Source organism: Phlebotomus papatasi, chromosome 1, assembly GCF_024763615.1.
Source record: "Phlebotomus papatasi isolate M1 chromosome 1, Ppap_2.1, whole genome shotgun sequence".
Classification (NCBI taxonomy): Eukaryota; Metazoa; Arthropoda; class Insecta; order Diptera; family Psychodidae; genus Phlebotomus; species Phlebotomus papatasi.
The window spans coordinates 55,336,626-55,355,946 of record NC_077222.1 but is presented as its reverse complement, the minus strand read 5'-3'; the positions used below and the strand labels follow the sequence as shown (position 1 = coordinate 55,355,946).

Below are 19,321 nucleotides of genomic sequence, written 5' to 3'. Positions count from 1 at the left end.
CTGTCAAGATGTCAACAAAAACTTAATTTATACAACCTGGGTAATTCACCCGAGAATGTAAAAAAAAAACTCTACAAGAGATTTTGGGCAAAAAATTATAAATTTGGAAAAAAAATCTTCAGAAGATTTTAATTCGACGTTCCTAACCATTTTGTCCTTATCTATCGGCTAAATGAAATGACTTTTCTAGGAAGATAGGCAAATAGCATGACCCATTTTTTGCAAATCTTAAAATTTCAAGTAATCAATAAACCGAAAAATTATTCATATTCTATCTCTTTCTCTCTATAATTAGAATAAAAAGTCAAACATTTTCAATTAGAGCAAATAAATTAAACCCACAAATTAATTTACGAATAATCCGTGTACCGATGAAATACGAAATTTCTATTTTAAACCATCTTTTATATCATCTGACGGTTGTAGACTGTGTCATTTAAAATTTCTTCAACAAAAAATGTTTTAAATCCTATTTATACTGAAAGTTATAGTAAATCTAGTACAATAGTGTGAAAATGATTTTATGGAAGAATAATAACACTAAATATCGTGGGAAGCTGCAAAAAGTTTGAAAATTTTATTACAAAGTTTGAATGAATTTTTAAAAGACGATAACAGAAATATTCAATATAGCTATAAGAAAAATAGATGTACATAAGCAAAAACTTTTGAATAAACTGTATGAACCGTACTTTTAATTAAAGAAGATATTAAATACTCCAGGGAAATAGGATAGGGCAGCTGTATAGGATAAAGCTTGGAAATTGCTATGAAAGTCTGGTTGAAACTTAATGGCATTTTCTACCTGAAAATCGTACTTGTACATTTTGTTCGCATCCTCTAACCGTACTTGCAAAAAATTAATTAAAATTATCGGTCGTACAGCTCTCCTATGCAAACTCCAACCACATTCAAAATGCAAACAATTTGCGTACATATTACTTTTGGTACGTACAAAAATATGTGACTGAACTTTAAAGGACCAAAAAAATTGCTACATTAGTAAATATGGTAAGATATGAAAAAAAATACAGGAACTTATTTATTTTTTTACACATACGTTCTTTTGAAGTTCTACCGCGTGATATTTATTCATCCACCTTCCTTGGGCCTTAAATTCATAATTCTTCGACTACTCCTACAGAATTTCACTGAGGAATAGCCATTTAAAACACTTGTCTTGCTTCAACAACTTTATTTCAAATCAACAACTAACTTTTTTGTATATTCACAATTTTTCTTCATCACAATAACTTTTCTCCGTAGAGACACTTTGAGAGACTGTTTGAAAATGAGACAGTGAGAGAAAAACTTGGTCATTTAAGCATAAATTGGAAAAATGGGATTAATAATTCCCTTGATTCCCTCTTGGTTCCGAGTTACAAGTGCTATAGATTAATCATGAAGGCTAAGTCTCCAATAACTTAATATTGGTTTCTGTGAGAATATTCCTATTTGTAATTGATTAATTTTCATGACAGTTGAAATCACTTTGGATTTATTATAAATTCAAAGGCTTTTCATTGTCCATTCAATTTGAATAAATATTATTTGAATTTGAATAAAGATATTGATCTCGTAAAACTGTTACGTGGATGGTACAATACAATGTAATTGCAATATCATCTACAAAATGCAAAATACCTGACTTTAGAACTGTCAACTGTTTTGCAAAATCTGGACAAAGCAATGAGTCATTCTTGGAATATCTAAGAAAACATAATTTCAGGGGTAAAGCGTGAACTTAGAGATACTGCAAGCTATATTTAAATTCAGAATCTATAATTTGTAAGTTTAACCCTTTAAGGACGAGAAAGTTTTTACGGCCCGAAAATATTGTTTAAACCAATAAACAAAACTTGTGAAACGTCTTGCATATCTAACCTTGAGAAGTCCAACAGAGTCTGATTTGGTGTAATGTTCTGTCTCTATGGACTATAAGAACAAAAATAGCCAAAATTTCGTATCAATTTTCTGATAGTAGGGGGAAGTGGGGCATCTTTGAAAGTGGGGCACCTTTGAAATTGAGAATTTTCACCTACTTTTAAATAAAATTGAGCGTTGTCGTAATATAATTCAGCTGCACAAATAGATTGAGAAGCTAAATATTATATTTTGATATGGCTCAGTTCCACTTAAATATAGAAGAAAAATCCCGATTTCAAAGGTACCCTACTTCCCCCTACAAATGAATAATAATTTTCGTTCTTATGAAATTACGTATGAGTATTGTACTTTCTATCCCCAAATTTTGCCTAAAAAGAATTGGTAATACAAAAAAAAATATAAAAATCATTTATCAATGCAGTAATATGAGAATTTGTCACTTTTGAGCTTATTTATTTACTATATAGCAAATATGCGACTATGCTTTATGAACATTAGGAAAAAATAACTTCAAGTAATCAGGACAAATTATTTTCTCTATAATAAAATTTAGTGCCTTCAAATGCCACTCAACCTTTTGTTTGTAATTTAGGGGGAACTGGGGCAGTAGTAAACTGGGGTAGTTGTAAACACTGTGATTTTTTTCATTAATTTTAAGACTCCAGAGGATAAAACCCATAAGCATTCATAGATACCATGGGGATGTATGTCCACAGATGAATTGGTCAATAAAATCCTAATACTTTAAAAATAAAAATCATTTTTCCCGAAAATGTTGATATTTCAATTATTTTGGTCATTTGGATTTCCACCTGGAAATTAAAAACTGTGTAAAATAATCGAAATGTAGCAATACCAGTTCTTTCCTACATCTTTTAGGATTATATTAATGCATTTGCTAGAGAAATTGAGATTCTCATTATTTCAAAAGAATTAATAATTGGTCAGAAAACAGCATTTGGGGTAGATGTAATCAGGCAATTTCAATTTCACAAAATGAGTAGGTAAAAGAGCGGGAAATTGACCTTCATGCGAAATATCTATAATTCATAGATTACGAAAAAAATTGGTGGCGCTGTGTTCAATAAAAAGTCACATGATGTCAAAATATGGGGAAAATCCATTGAAAAATGTCTTTGATATGCATGCTTTTAGTTTTTTTGCTATTTTAATTATTCTTTGTAAAAAGTGTCGTGATTTTTTGAAAAATATGCAGTCTTTATATATCTCTTAAGTAATTAAAATAATCGAAAGTGGTGCAAAGTTAATTTCAAGAGTGGAAAAAAGGGTGTTTACATCCTCCCCAGAAAGTGTTTACTTCTACCCCAGGTATTTTGTGAAAAGAGAAAAATGCACAGTGACACAAATTTTATTTTTATGGAAAACTCAATTGTTTTCCAGCATCTGCATTACCCTCGACGAATTGCCTATACCCAAGGGTAAAACATGAGCTAAGAAATATTTTCCAAAAAATCACGGTGTCCTTGGAAAATCACCTCAAATTCGCATGTATCGAAAATGATTACATGTGCCCCAGTCTCCCCTAATTTTTTCCGTAAATGTTGATATTTCGATTATTTTGGTCATTTGGATTTCCACCTGGAAATTAAAAACTGTGTAAAATAATCGAAATGTAGCAATACCAGTTCTTTCCTACATCTTTTAGGATTATATTTATGCATTTACTAGAGAAATTGAGATTCACATTATTTCAAAAGAATTAATAATTGGTCAGAAAACAGCATTTGGGGTAGATGTAAACAGGCAATTTGAATTTCACAAAATGAGTAGGTAAAAGAGCGGGAAATTGACCTTCTTGCGAAATATCTATAATACATAGATTACGAAAAAATTGGTGGTGCTGTGTTCAATAAAAAGTCACATGATGTCAAAATATGGGGAATCTCTATTGAAAAATGTCTTTGATATGCATGCTTTTAGTTTTTTTTTGCATTTTAATTATTCTTTGTAAAAAGTGTCGTGATTTTTTGAAAAATATGCAGTCTTTATATATCTCTTAAGTAATTAAAATAATCGAAAGTGGTGCAAAGTTAATTTCAAGAGTGGAAAAAAGGGTGTTTACATCCTCCCCAGAAAGTGTTTACTTCTACCCCAGGTATTTTGTGAAAAGAGAAAAATGCACAGTGACACAAATTTTATTTTTATGGAAAACTCAATTGTTTTCTAGCTTCCGCATTACCTTCGATGTATTGCCTATACCCAAGGGTAAAACATTAGCTAAGAGAGATTTTCCAAAAAATTACGGTGTCCTTGGAAAATCACCTCAAATTCGCATCTATCGAAAATGGTTACATGTGCCCCAGTCTCCCCTACACTTAATTTTATAGATATTTAAAATGTATATATCTATTTTCTCAATTTTGCTTTCATAATATTCTATTAAAATGCAATCATTGTTTGGATAATTTTATTAAATATTATTGAAATACCATGATATAATATGAGCTCACAGTTAACCAAGTTTTATGTCTAATATTTAATTGGCAATAATCATAATTGTGAATCAATTTCAGAAAATTACTTATTATTATTTTCAGAATGTTTCGTTTAAAATATATCGTTGCTTTCATCATGTATAATATGATAAGTTCCATTAAAGATAAATTTTCGGAAAACAATTAGTTGAGATCCATAGCTTCGTGAACAAACGCAAAACAAAAGCAAAGTGACTCAACTTTGCAGAATGCACGAATTCATAAGGTAGAGAACTCAATTTTTCTTTCTCAGAGTTTACAATTTATAGCTCCATTTCGATACAAAACTTTATAAACTATTCAAATTAAATTCAATTCAATTCAATTCAATTTATTTTCATCTGATCCTCATCTTTTACTTTTCTTCCAATAAGGTCATCACCGTCTCAGCGTTGATTTAAACTTCCGTGATATAAAAATATAAGGAAAATCAGTTCAAAATTAAATTGTGATAACGGAATTGTCTAATGATATGTGAAATGTTTAAAAACTGTGCCACAGTCGTTAACGTCGTTGTTAATTTTAATAATCAAATTTAACTTGAAATATATTATTCTACTTTGAGTTTTTAAAATAAATTGTACAATGTTTTTATTTCGACTTTTATTTAGTTAAATTTTTTAATATCTTTTCTTACAAAAGTATTTTAGAAAGCTGATGTATTTATTAATTTAAACATTGCTTTGTCGTTCTAGTTTACCTTCTTTGGTTCTGCAATTTTTCGATTCGAGGATTTTATTAAATTTTTTCCAACTTTTGGACAAATTCCGATATATCATTGTCTTTCGATCTGAGACAATGGGTTTATTTAAAAAATAAACTATATGAGTTCTTAAAGTATAAAAACTCATCGACGTCCTTTAATACTGTGTTTATAACCTAAAAAGTTATCAAAATTCGGATATACCAACAGTATGGAAACGCCAATGATCTTCAATAGGTATGAAACCAGAAAACTGTAAAAATAAAAAAAAATTATGATAAATAGATGATAAAAGTGTTGATAAATAGCATTTTCTTTAGGAATTTCTTACGTGATTCAACATTTTAAAAATGCTGACTAAATTTAGACAATATACCGATCAAGAGATGGAAAATTTAATTTGGCAATGCCAATATTGTGCCTTATGGTGAGGAATGCAAGCTCTGAAACTTGATTGATATTCACTATCACATCGCATAATTTATAGCTAATGCAGTTTACACTTCGGGTGCCATGTTTTAGTTAGGCACCCAGTTCCTTTTATGTGCAAAATGGAACAATTACCAGATTGAAATTCCACAGGGAATTGCAAATATCGTCAACAATTCCGAGAATCAAGTGCCAGTAGCAAATTATTCATGATACACTGAATATTAATTAAAATGTGAATACAAATAATAAAAAGCGTAACTCAATAATATAGCATAGTGTTTTGTTATATTTTAATAAATGAATTAATAACAATCACCAATTGAGAGTTACCAATATTGGATATTTTTTAAACCAATATTGAATTTGTACAAAAAAATCTGCTGAAAGGAAAATAAATAGGAGTTGAAATAAGTTAATAATGTACTTGGTTCATTATGTGATGGTTTAATAAAAAAAAAACCCCAGAAAATTAAATACACTCGTCATCAAAGTTTCTGTTTGGACCAAAGTATAACCACATTTTAGTAGAATTCCTCAGACATTTATACCAAATCCCAGAGATTTGCTTCTCGAAAACTTTCTCTACTAAAGGTAAATTATCCCTATTACTTAGTCAAGCACTCGATTACAATATTTCCTTATTAACTAAGCTATGTATTACTCTGTGCATAAACTTTTTGCAGATGTATTCGATGTATTTCTCTGAGTGTATAAGTCAAGATTTACGGATAATTCACAAGTTTTCCCAACAACCCATATAAATATTAAGTATTATGAATCATAATCTCAGCAGAAAAGTTTAAAAAATTCTCTCGTTATAGTTGATATCGTAAGAAATGTATATGTATATACATGTGTGTATAGAATACTATATGTATATATATATATATATATATAAATACGTCAGTACAAAAACGCAGCAAAAAATCTCAAGAAGAGATTGAGTAATGGTGAGAAAGAGAAAGTTTGTGGTTGAAGGTCTCCCAGGACGATTCATGTTGGGCGAATATAAAAGAAAAAAAGAAGAATCAAGATTTACGCTTTTTCTTCTTCAACATCTTCCAGTTTGTCTTTTTGAATATCTCAATAGTATTTCGCAAAATCTCTCCAATGAACCTAATGTCATAAAAGTCTCTTCATATTGTTGAGAAGGTTGAGAGAATGGGTCTATAAGGCAAGAAAGCCTTGCCTAAAATTGGGAACTTCCTCCCGGCTAAAATTGAATATGCTGCAAAATTGATTGTTTGGCAAAATTCAGACAATGGAGAAATTCAGCATTTTGTAACGCAACTTGTGAAATTTTCATCCCCTTGTGCAAAATCAATCTTCATATATCTACAGCAAATATTGTGTTTTTAGAGGACTCCTTTTGCTCCAAAATCCTCAAGTTTGGGGTTGATAAAAAATTCCTGCTGCTTTGTCTTAATTCACTATACATTGTTGGAAGTCCCTTTTTGCTCGTGGAATCATTAGGAAATGTTTATTTTATTGCATGAATTCACTCTCCCTCTCTTTGGGTTTCTCGCAAAAGGAAGGCATTATTAGGATCCAAAGTCATTTTTTTGCCATTCAAAGTATTAGCTTATAAACTTCTACCCAAGGGTAAAAGTCTTATAAGGGTGAGTTTTGTTAGCAATTATGCAGATTAGTACGATTTGGGAAATGTTAATTCTTCTGGGAAATTTGGTAGTTGGGCAGACTGCAAAGTTCCTCACCTAATCATGGGGTCACATTAGCGAATTGAATTTGCCCGGAGAAATCTAAAAATTACAAAAGAATCCCTGCTTGCGAGCTTTTTATTTTTTATACACATTTCACTGTAATGGGTGATTGCGTGTCGAAGGACAATCAGAATCTTACACATTTTCCGTGAAAACTACACGAGGATATTATTATGTAAAAGCACAACACACACCCAACTCACACAATCTTTTAATTCATGGTTCACAAAAGAGCCCAGACACCGTCAAAGCACTCCTAAATAATTCTGATTGTGTTATTTTCAATATCGTTCTCCTCACCTTAAATACGTTTTTGAATATTTCTTTTCTTCTTATTCTTCGTGACCTCTGCTCTTTTTCACATGTGATTCTTTTCCCGTGAGAATCACTTTTTCATGAAAACCAAAACGTCGAGCCTAGCGATTTTCATATACGGGAAAAGTTAGTGCCAATGTCGAATATAGGTGTGTGAAAGCTTGCTAAATTGATGTTGGTACATTTAACATGGACAGAATCGTAAGTTAAAATTATGTACAATTTTCTTCTAAAGTGACGAAAAGAAGCATAAAAAATATATTAAATTACAAACAACTCTTTGCTATAATTTAAAATGGGACAGCATGTTGAAAATGTGCAGCATTTTATGTAGTCAGTCGTCATCTCTAGAATAATAAAAACTGAAACAGGAAAATATCTAGAAAAACCAATGCTATAGCATGTTAGATAACCCAAAGAGGGGTATGATGACTACTTTTTTAATCAATTAATTAAGAAAAGTGAGATAATATGGTTGTGAAAGTGCCGAAAGAGTTTCACAAAAGGCATAGCAAATCCTCCCAGCTTTCCGAAATGCTCTATCTCGATACTCTATAAACATAATAATCTCTATACTTCTATAACTATACTCATAAGCAATTTCCCATATATGTGTCTCACTCCTTGAACTAAGTATAGTGGTCACTAGTTCGAGCATTTTGCAAAGATTTTTTCAATGAATCGTTTTAAAACGCATCAATTGAATTTCGGATAAAAAATAGTTAACGTTTTATAGTAGACTCTCTCTCATTTCGCCTTATGGGGCAAAAAGTCATCCGAATTCCGAAAAAAAATTAGTCTCAATCCCATTTGAAATCCAACGCTATCTTTCTTCTTATTACTAAATTATTACTAATTCTTATTACTAAAAAAACAACAACATATTTACTTTAATTTTTTCTAACACAATGAAAAGTTTATTTAATCGTTACTCTAAGGCATATTAAAGTACAATATTCAAACCGAAATTTTCAATTAAAAAACTTTAAAAATTCAGCCATTTTAATACTTTTGAAGACATTTTTTGAAAAAAAAACTTAATTTTCCGTGGACAAGATTTCTAGGAGTAGGTTCATCTGGAATCAAAAAACAAAATATTTCCTGTTAGCTGATGAGTTAAACTAGTCCTTGAACGAAGGGTTTTTGAAAAAATTAAATTGGGAGTTTTGTGAGTGTTTTATATTAAAAAAAAAACTATTTTTAACTAGTTTAACTCCTCAGCCAACAGGAAATAATTAGTATTTCTATTTCAAGTGAACCTAATCCGAGAAATTTTGTCCACCGAAAAGTAAGTTTTTTTGTCAAAAATGACTCCGTAAATAACCTGCCTGAAGCAGAATTCTTAAAAAATTTTTAATGAAAATTTCAGAACTTATTATTTGAACGTTATACTTTTTATGCCTGAGCCTGAATTAAATAAATTTTTATTTATATTGAAAAAATTACATAAAAATATATTTTTCTGTTTAGTTTTTTTTTGACTCACTGAACACCTTAATAAAATGAAATGAAACGAAAATGTTTTCAAACAGATACATAGAACTCGATAAATCTTTCTGGATTAGTTTAATAACGTGTGAGAGGGTATTATGGCACGTTTATCAAATACATTTCAAAATTTAATTTTAGACAAAACCCACAAAATCTCAAGTAATTTTCCAACCATTCCCCTTAATAAATTAACAACATGCTTAACCTGTTCGTACCTATCGATTATTATATTAATCGAAAGATAAATGATTTTGAATAATTATTAATTTTTGCTGATTTTATATCCAAATGGATATTTTGTTACTAGCGTTCTTCAATTACTTGGAAAAATAGCCCGAGAAAGATGGAAATAGATTTTATTGTTCTTTTCGCAGTTCGTAGAAAGTCATGCAAAGTTTTGACTCGGAATGCTCAGAATGACGTACGGAAAATTTGACATCCCGTTGAATTTGTTAAAATTGGTTTTCATCTTCTTTCCTATATGTATATCTATGTGTTTTCTGGAATAGTTACTCGATCTAAATTAATGGGTCCCGGTCAAAATCCCGAAAGCCAAAATCCCGAATAGGCCAAAATTCCGAAAGCCAAAATCCCGAATTCTTAAAAGTATCATAGCTACTCCCACGATTGCACCCGCGCTTGCTGGAGGCAAAGGGAAATCCTCTGTGCCTTGGGAAATTATTCTAAACATTTTCCTCCATATAATTTCATCCCTTTCAGGATTTTAAAAATTCGGGATTTTGGCTTTCGGGATTTTGGCTTTCGGGATTTTGGCCTTTTCGGGATTTTGGCGTTCGGGATTTTGGCTTTCGGGATTTTGGCTTTCGGGATTTTGGCTTCCACCGTAAATTAATAGGATTTGTAAAAACTTAATGTAAAAAGAATTTAAATCCAGTGACAGTTAAGATGCGTGTTTGACAGCCTGTCCCTGCTCCCTTGATTGAATGGGTGAATTAGGTTAAAAAGTAATACTGTGCAATTTTAAAAAGTGGCAGAAAAATACTAAATGAGATACAGAAATCTTTAGAGGTATAAGTCAATTTTATAGATATTAAAAAAAGTCATTGAATTGCCAAATGAATAAATAACAACTGTGCTATGTAACTCAGCTTTCCCTTATGTAGTATTTTTGTCACTATGTATTAGACTAGCGAGCTGGTTGTGGGCTGTGAATTGTGATTGGAAGGGGTGGATGAGGAAAAGTATCAATTTGAGAAATTGTGAACAATGTGAATAATATTGCAAGCAAGTACATGTATAATATAAGTGTGGGCCCCAAAAACGCAAAACTTGTGTTTGTGGGTGGAAACGAAGCAAGTTTGAACGGGGAAAGTTGAATTTCAATGGCAATAGCGACACAATTCCATTGGCGCCGCTTTCAAGGAGAGATTCCTCGAGGGTGTTATAGAGGCAAAAAAAATACCAAACACGGTGAAATTACAAAGAATGCGGAAGAAGCGAGTGAACTCAGTGAAAGCACAATCAAGAAAATATCATTCTGGGATGAGGTTTGCGCACGCATTAAAAAACGTTGATGATGGGTGGGTAAGGGAAATGTACCAGCGATCGTCAGTGTACCTCAGATCGGAAGGTTGTCCCGCATATCGGAACCCCAAAATAAAATTTATTTTTGAAGATTATTCGCTGCATTTTAGCAATCATTTTTATAGCTAAATGCATTATGTTGGTTCATATTTAATTAATAGAACCAATTTTCTCATCGAGTTTCTAACAAAATTGTTATTATTTACCTCATTTATTGAATCGCTGTATCAGAGTCTTAGCCAGAAATCCGCCATTCATAACTTCCTTAAAATTTTACACGAGACTTTGTCTGACAGAATATGAAGAATTATGATTGGTTTAATTGATTTATAAATTTGTGTTAATTGCAAAACGAATAATCGGTAATTCTAATTTCACTATAAATGTACTTTTTTATCAGTCTTGATAGGAAATATTGAAAATAAATTATTTTTGTTCCATCTGTTCCTCGGATCGACACACTTTTTTCGTGGAAAATTGCGCTCAGCGCGCTCAGCTGTCATCTTCACGGCCATTATTGTATGTTTTGTTGTGAAAGAACACTTTACCATGAGAGTGTTTTTAAATTTACAATTTTAGAATTTTTTTCGTGTGAATAGATACTGTAAGTGTGACGAAAAAGCTTCAATGAAGCCTTGTAGAGTGATTTGGATGTCAAGAAAGCACACTGAGAAAAAAAGTGATGCGATCAACTTTTTTTCCTCATAACTTTAACACTTTAGGAGTAAAAATATATCAACATTTTTTTAATGTTAATTTTACACCTTTTTAAGGGTAAAATTAACATGAAAAACAGTAACTTTAACCCCAATACACCTAAAAAGGGTAGTATTTACACCGATTTTGGATCAATACTGCAGGGTAAAATTAACATTTCCGGAATGTTATTTTAACTTTTTCGGATTTCTCTCAGTGCAGATGAATCCCCATCAAAAACGTCTGTCGATCCGTGAAACACCTGATTAAGTATTAATTAATTAATTATTAATTATTGATTAAAAAGTACCAAATAGTGTTTTAGGGCTCATATTTTCAGATAAATTTGGAGCATGTGTCTTAACATTCCGATCCGTGGTACACTTCCCTTATATGTTCATGGGTAAACGGTAAGTTAGTAGAAGAAAAAAAGTCCAAAGTAACTTCTTTTTTTTTATATGCCAAAACTGGCGGAAGTTGCTGATTTTCCCATCCGCATGTGTTTTCATCCCGAACTTATTTCATTTCACGGAGAAAAGGCGAGCCTTTCAAAACTTCAAAACATCTTGATACTATCAACTTTATATACATTTCCTCTTCAACTCGTCATTCAATTTATTTTTCCAATATCTCAATAATTTCAAAAAGTCATTTTCACAACATTCCATTCGCATATGTTTGTTTTCGAAAGTTAATCAATTATACTTGGAGAATTTTCTGCTTTCTCGTTCGCCAAAAGCCACATGAATTTTAATGTTAAAGACCTCGATAAGGAAGTTTGCGAGTGAAAACTTCAAAAATCGTGTAATTATGCACACATTTTGCATGAAACACCGAGGTACATTAATTTAGCTTCATTATAAATAGGGATGATGGCCCAATTAAATTTTAAAGGCTTCGTACATTCAAAAGCTCTCTTGAGGATTTTGCCACATTTTGATCAAAGAACCAAGAAATACATTAAACTCGGAGGAAATCGCGAAACTTTGGCTTTGCTGATGCAAATTTACAAGCAAATCGCTGTCAATAAATTCATAATTTCACGATTTTCCCATGATGAAAATGAAATGTTCATCAGAGTATAAAGAAGTCACATGCCAGATACATTCATTACTTTAAAATTTCATTAGAGCAATATTAAATTAATATCGCATTTTAATTAATTTTATATATAGAATGAGTGAAGATTCTCATTTTAATTAAAAAATAATTTTCTTAAAGATGAAAATTTCACATCCTGCCTGACTAGGAATAAATGGTTTATATTGAAGACTCACTAAACTTTTAAAATCTCTTTATAAAAAGCAGATTGTTAGGTGTTGATAATAAAAAAAAATTGATATTAATTTCCCCTTGTAATTAATTCTATGATCCACTAAAATCCGAAGTTCGTATAATTTTGAATTTAAACCATGATTTCTTTAGATTTTACTATATTAAAATATTCCTGTTTTTAAGTCAACATTCTTAAAGAAATAAATTGAAATTAACGAGTAAATTCCCTAACTAAACTTTCAAACATTATACTCGATTTTATGAATTGTTTTATACGATCCCTGAATAAATTTCCTTTTGTATTCTTGTCGAAACGGATTATGATAAGCCAGCGGCAATCGCAATCGAAACACATTATCGGTAAAATAATTTTTGGTCAGCAAATTACACAATTTATCTAATAAAAAAATCTAAATGATCAGTAAAATATTCAGTTGTTATCTATAAAATATCGCACAAACTTTTTTCTTGTTACCAAATTCGAAACTTATCGAATGGAAGAGAAAGTTTTCATGAGATTTAAATTATTTCCTCCAACATAGCTACCTCTACTAACGTAAATTTTATGTTATTCTTATGTTGATACCCTGTCTGTGTCAGATTTTAATTGCTCTACCTCCTTATTCATCAGTCCTAAACTCAAATGAAAAAGTATTTTCTTTCCAAAACACGAATTTCAGGACATTTTAGAAGGAATAATTAATTTTGAAAAAATTGAAATTGAATTGGAATTATAGACTTCGTAAAAAAAATCATTCATGAGCCAATTTAAACCGTATGCTTTTCACGTCTTTCTTTTAGCTTTCATTTGATTTTCTCATTACCGATATATCAATAAATACGAGATATAGAATAATTTCTTATTTTCATATTCATTCAACACAGATAGATTCACACAGCTAGAAAATCAATAATTCATTGAAGTGATTCAGCTGATATTTGCCAATTTGTATAGCAATTGACAATTAAAAGAGGGATGTTTTCAATATGTATGAACCATGATGTTTAATTGCACGCAAGGAAGGAAATTACACGTTCGCGTGACGCTTTATTGAGAAATATTTTCAAATGATACTAAAAATGACATTCCTTGTTGTCAATTTAAATTTAAAATAACCACCGCTAACGAAAAATCAATTCTGTCAATATCATTCAATGAAATTTAACACAAATTTGAAGGGTAACAAACAAATAATAGTTCAATTGGTAAATCAGCGAGAGGATTCAAATCGAAAGAAAACATATTGTCTAGCCAAATATTTTCTTTGAATATTTTTCCAATCGCACAGTTGGAGTGTTTTTCTGGTGTGCCCTTGTCGGATGGAATGTTTTTATTGATGTGTATTCCATCGGTGAAAAGACCATAAATCCTTCTTGAACTTCTGATCGTTCTCTTGTGGGAATAGCAAAATCTGCTGAAGCAGCATACAGAAGAAATCAATTAAAGTACCATAAGAAATTTCCTACTAACCGAACGAGCTTTAAATATTTCCCATATTTTGCCATTTTTTTTCCTGGGATTTAGGTGTAAAGTATGGTGTTTTAGGGAGTGTAATTTATCATTGGGGTAGTTCTTTTTTTTTCTCCATGGGGAAATGAGGGCAAAATGGATTTACCTGGGAGCATCGAAAAGAGATTTAGCGGAGAATGTTGCCTTATCATGGCCAAAGATTAGAATGCGATTGGAAATCGAAGAATAATTAAGTGACTTAGCGAGGGCGGGTTTTTACGCGTGTCTGTGGCACATCTCCAGGGCGGAGGTTGTAGTAAAATAGGTGAAAAGGTGTGTACCAAAGTGGAAAATGATTGTGGGGTTTTCGGTGTGTGTATTAGCTGAATGTTTCTTTTCAAGAAATCACTGATATCGTCATTTATTGCCAATTGACGTGCTTTAACGCAAATGATTATTAAATATTTTATTTTTATATATGATAGAGCGCTTAAAACTATTAGACTAAGTGTCTTCATCACTGTATGTGGGGGGGGGGGTCACGCAACATCGGAAGTCCATAACTTTAACTGTTTAATTTCTGTTACAGTTTAGTGATACAAAGGACACAAATAACTTAGTCATAAAAAAAATTAAATTAAATTAAGTTTCAGTTAGCTTTGAGGCACGAGAAAAGACAAGTTCGTTATAAGCTTTGAATTCGAATTAAACTGAGATTGAACCCGAGGAATGGTAAATCACTACCAAAAATAAATATTTATACAAGTTTTGAGCTAATTATCGGGTACTCCGAACCGGATTGCACTATCATTGATTAACATTAATCTTGGATTTATCTGCAGGTAAAATCTTTTTAAACAACCTCCATCTCGAAAACAAATTTAAAAAAATTACGGATTTTTAAGTAATTCCTCTTTTTTGAATTAGAATAGTATATTAAATATTCGTCTGAAAAAAAGCTAAACCTTTGGGAAAATGAGTATTATTCACTGCCTTCAATTCTCAAAAATTACTTTAACAACCACAAGGATGTAGCCCTTTCTAGATTAATATGGTTGTTGAAGATTCGCCAAAAATAACTTCATATTTGACCATTTTTCCGATCACTGTTTTTAATTTTACTGAATGTGTTATTAGCTTGTCAAACGGTGAATTATATAGGGTTATTTTATTTGATGAACCTACCGTCTCTCAATTAAAAATTAATATAAATGGTATTTTCTATTCTTTCCCTTTACTCTACAAATCCTCTAAATCTGAATATACCTCAACTGCAAATATACAGTGGGTGCCAATAGTATGTCTGCCTAATGTATGTATGAGAAACCAAGTGAAAAAATGATAGTCAAAATTATTTTTTCATTTTGCAAATGAGTTCCCTGTAATTCGTAGATCTTAGATAAAACATGAAAGATAAACATTAAAGATCTTAGATAAAACAATTGTGTTCCAAAAGTTGATCATATTTGATGCGTCAAAAGTTTGTTGCCTCATTTGAAAAAGTAATTCAAAATAGTCAAATCATGCATCCAACGAAAACTAGGGTGGAATGATAACTTTTCGATACTATCGAATCGATAGTATCGATAAATCTATATCTGTTAGATTAAGTGAACAAGAACTTTTTACAGACTGTTGGGCCATTCACTGTGAGATTCTTAAAAGAATGAGACTGTTGATAAAGATCTATATTAGTTATAGGCAATGCAGCTATCATTTAAATTTATCAGTATCGACAGTCGATAGTATCGAAAATAAGTTATCATGTCACCCCTGGTTACATTTTAAATTTATATCATTTGAAAGGCAAATTGTTTGTCAATGGTAAATACATGTGTATTAAATTGATGATAAATAACAAGAAATAATCTGTTTTTTGATGAATCATAATTTTTGATAAATCATCCAGAGATACTGTCGGGATAAATCTGCGTCGTTAATTGCAAAATTTTATGGAAACTCACAAAAGGCTATACATAAAATAGTGAAATATTGTAGTGAAGAGGTACGAGTACATCTGAAAAACGTTATACTGACAGACCCAGGGTTTCGACTTAGGGGGTTGGTAACCACATTATAAATATCACTAATAGTGACCCCATGATATCTGCTCAAAAATTCAGAGTTAGTTCATTACCGAAAGAACACAGGCCCTAAATGTTTCCAAAATCAACCGCAAATTGAAAGAAAATGTAATAATGATTGCTTGCCTCGCAAGATTCTATTGGTAAGCAAGACCAATCTGGATAAGAGGTTATATTTTTACTTTTTTTTTTGCATGTTCCAAGTAAATCTACAACCTTTTACCCAGATTGTTTTTGTTTGCCAATGGAATCCTGCAAACCAAGTAATCATTCTTACCACTTTCTTTCATTTGCGGTTGATTTTGAAGCTTGTATTCCTTTGGTGACCAACTGACTCTGAATTTTTGGAGCAGACATCATGGGGTTGCTATCAGAGATACTTACTATGCTGTTATCGATTCTCTGAGTCGAGACCCTGGGTCTGTTAGCAGCATTTTTCATATGTGTTCGTACTTCATCACTTTGACTATTTTATGTATAGTCTTTCGTCAGTTTCTATCAAATTTGGCAATTAACAACGCAGATTTATTCCGGCAGCATCTATAGATGATTACCCGTCTTTTAACTTTTTGTAACTTGCCATTTTTAAACTAAATTATAAATTAACAAAGAAACACATCATTTCTTATTATTTATTATCACTTTTTATTAATTTATTAACGGTTGAAAACTTTAGAAATGTATTAACCCACCATTTGTCTCACAAATGACATAAACTCAAAATATAATCGGTTTGCATTAACCCTCTAACGGTGTTTTCTTTAATATGCGAAAAAAAGTTCTAAAACAATATTTTCTAGGATAATTATGATCCAATAAAGTCGAAAAAACCATCCATTCTTAATTATCTCTTTTAGTTTAGGCGCTAGGTGAGAAAATATAAATTTTTTTTAAAACTCTTTTTGCTTCTAAAATTCACATTTTTAGTTTTTTCAAATTTTTTAAATAAAATATACAAAGTAGAATGACATATCTTTCAATAAAAAATAAATTTATTTTAGTCAGATAACTTTAAATCGGTATTTTTATGGAAATTGGAAATGAGTTTTTTTGCACAAATATTTTTTGTTGCTTTTTCTCTGACCTGTCACACAAAACTGGGAATAGCAACAAAGCGATGAGTTAAAATGAATTCAAACTTTCAAGAGATGTTTATACGACTATTACTGAGGACACTATAGCACTTTTAAATAAATAAAACCTTTATTGTCGCTGTAAATGTGATTTTTGTGAAGACCGTCTGCATGCGGTCTTACCCGTTAGAGGGTTAAATTGGTTGCATGTTTTGACCATTTTGAATTACTTTTTCAAATGAAGCAACAAACTTTTGACGCATCAAATATGATTAACTTTTGAAAAACAATTTTTTTATATGAAATTTATTTTTTTTTTTTTTTGAAGTATATAATATCTATAATAAGATCTACGGATTATAGGGAACTCATTTGCAAAAAGAAAAATTGAACAAGTATTTTTTCTATCTTTTTGTCCACTTGGTTTGCCAAACATACATTAGGCAACAAACTATTGACACCCACTGTATCGAACTCTAGCGCATTAATTTAAGTATTAACATATTAGCACAAGTCAATTAAAAGCATATTTCCCCTTTAAGTTTCTTTTTTAACCCATATTGTCGTTTTTAAATATTTGCACGCATACATGGTAATCCTGTACATATTTAGACTATTTACAAACCGGCTTAACTTCCCATTTCATTCACTTTCGACGGATGGCTTTCGAAATAATCACAAACCCTTGTAAGTGGCAGAGGTCATGGGAGAGTTTTTACTTGGCTGAAGCACCTCTTGTCCATCAGAGATGAGCTTATCTGATCTATATGGGGGTGGTTGATATTGTAAGAGTACCTCAATGCTATTCATCAAGCTCCAAAGAGTCTACACATCAATTTAAACTCCCCCTCCGGATCACACACACTCAGTCTCACTTCATCGGATATTCCCCTATCGTCTCCTCTACCCCATAGGTAATTTTAAACACAATGTGTGACGAATACATGAACGAAAATCTTTTAAAATCAATATTAACATCCGAAAATAAATTTCATTTGGGTGGAGTGGAGAGAGCCTACGAGGACAAGGTGGAGTGATATAGATGAGATTTTCTTTCATGTCTGCGCCGATGGTTTGTTACCTGGAATATAGTGAGAACTGCAACACTCCTGCCACACACTTCCATTCACATTTTGGGCATGTTTATTGACTTCTCATCAAGAGCCATCCTCACATCACAACCCATGGACAACATCCCCTGTTTATGTGAATAATTTACTCCATTGCTTGAGGGTGGGTGATGCAGTATGAACTTTAAGTGAGAGAATTTACTAAATTAAATAGAGTGGAAAAAAAGGAATGAAGCAATTGCCTCAAGAAAATTCTCACACAGAGCAATATTGTGGGGTGATTTCTTCTGGTTTCTTTTTTTTATTCTGTCTCTCCACTTTGAGAGGAATTTCACTGGAAATGAACTAGTAGTAATCCGCATAAATTTTCACCAGAATATCCCCCAAGCACAGAATTTTTCCCATTCATACTTACTTGGGAATCATGTGAAATTGCACTTCTCTATTGGTATATGCACATACCCTCTCTATCCCTTCATACCCTGGGTAAATCACAACTTTTCTTTTACTTCATATTTCACACACTTCCAATCCCACCTCACAAGTCGTCCGTACATTAGGGCTCCGGGTGAGCAGGATGACACAGAAACTTTTCTATTTTCCGCATTCACGGTTCATTTTTCACTTTTCTCATCACCTTTTCCAGCCTTTTGAGACACCTCCAGCATCCTCCGAAAAAAAATCTCTGCACTTTTCACAGAGAGGTGTCTTTCTCAAGAAGAAAAAAAAAAGAACACGAATTTGCTTTTGGGATGTTCGTATCTGACAGCGCTCATTTGCAAACTGATTTGGCACGACACAAATATGCCCTAACGAAGCCTCAACTCGGCGGGAGCTTTAGAGAATTTTCCGGGTATCCTCGGTGGATGAACAAGGATAGCAAAATTTTCCCCAGTCTAACAGAGACCGCATGAATTTCTATCGAACAAAACATACAGTGTACTCATGAATACTGCTTCCGAAATGAGCGCGCAAAAGTAAAAGCTTTCTGTTGTGCTTTCTGGAATTTTAAAAGTCTCCATGAGCTTTGGAGAGTTTTCCGTACAAGAAAATCCCTCCAATTTTACCCATTCACACCATATTA

The 19,321-nt window shown here is 31.6% G+C and overlaps 1 protein-coding gene across 6 annotated transcripts in view; it reads right to left on the bottom strand.

The window, feature by feature from the left end:
* LOC129807428 (octopamine receptor beta-3R-like) overlaps window positions 1-19,024 on the bottom strand; it is a 43,194-nt gene extending 24,170 nt beyond the window's left edge. For 2 of the 6 annotated variants that reach the window (XM_055856685.1, XM_055856729.1), the window contains exons 1-2: window positions 18,653-19,024; window positions 18,249-18,419 (exon numbers count right to left, since the gene is read on the bottom strand). The gene's annotated coding sequence lies outside the window, so the exon portion shown is untranslated. Of the gene's footprint in view, window positions 1-18,248; window positions 18,439-18,496 lie in introns of all 6 variants that reach the window. The other 4 variants (XM_055856709.1, XM_055856702.1, XM_055856693.1 and 1 more) reach the window with 4 other exon arrangements.
* Between the last annotated feature and the right edge of the window lie 297 nt (window positions 19,025-19,321).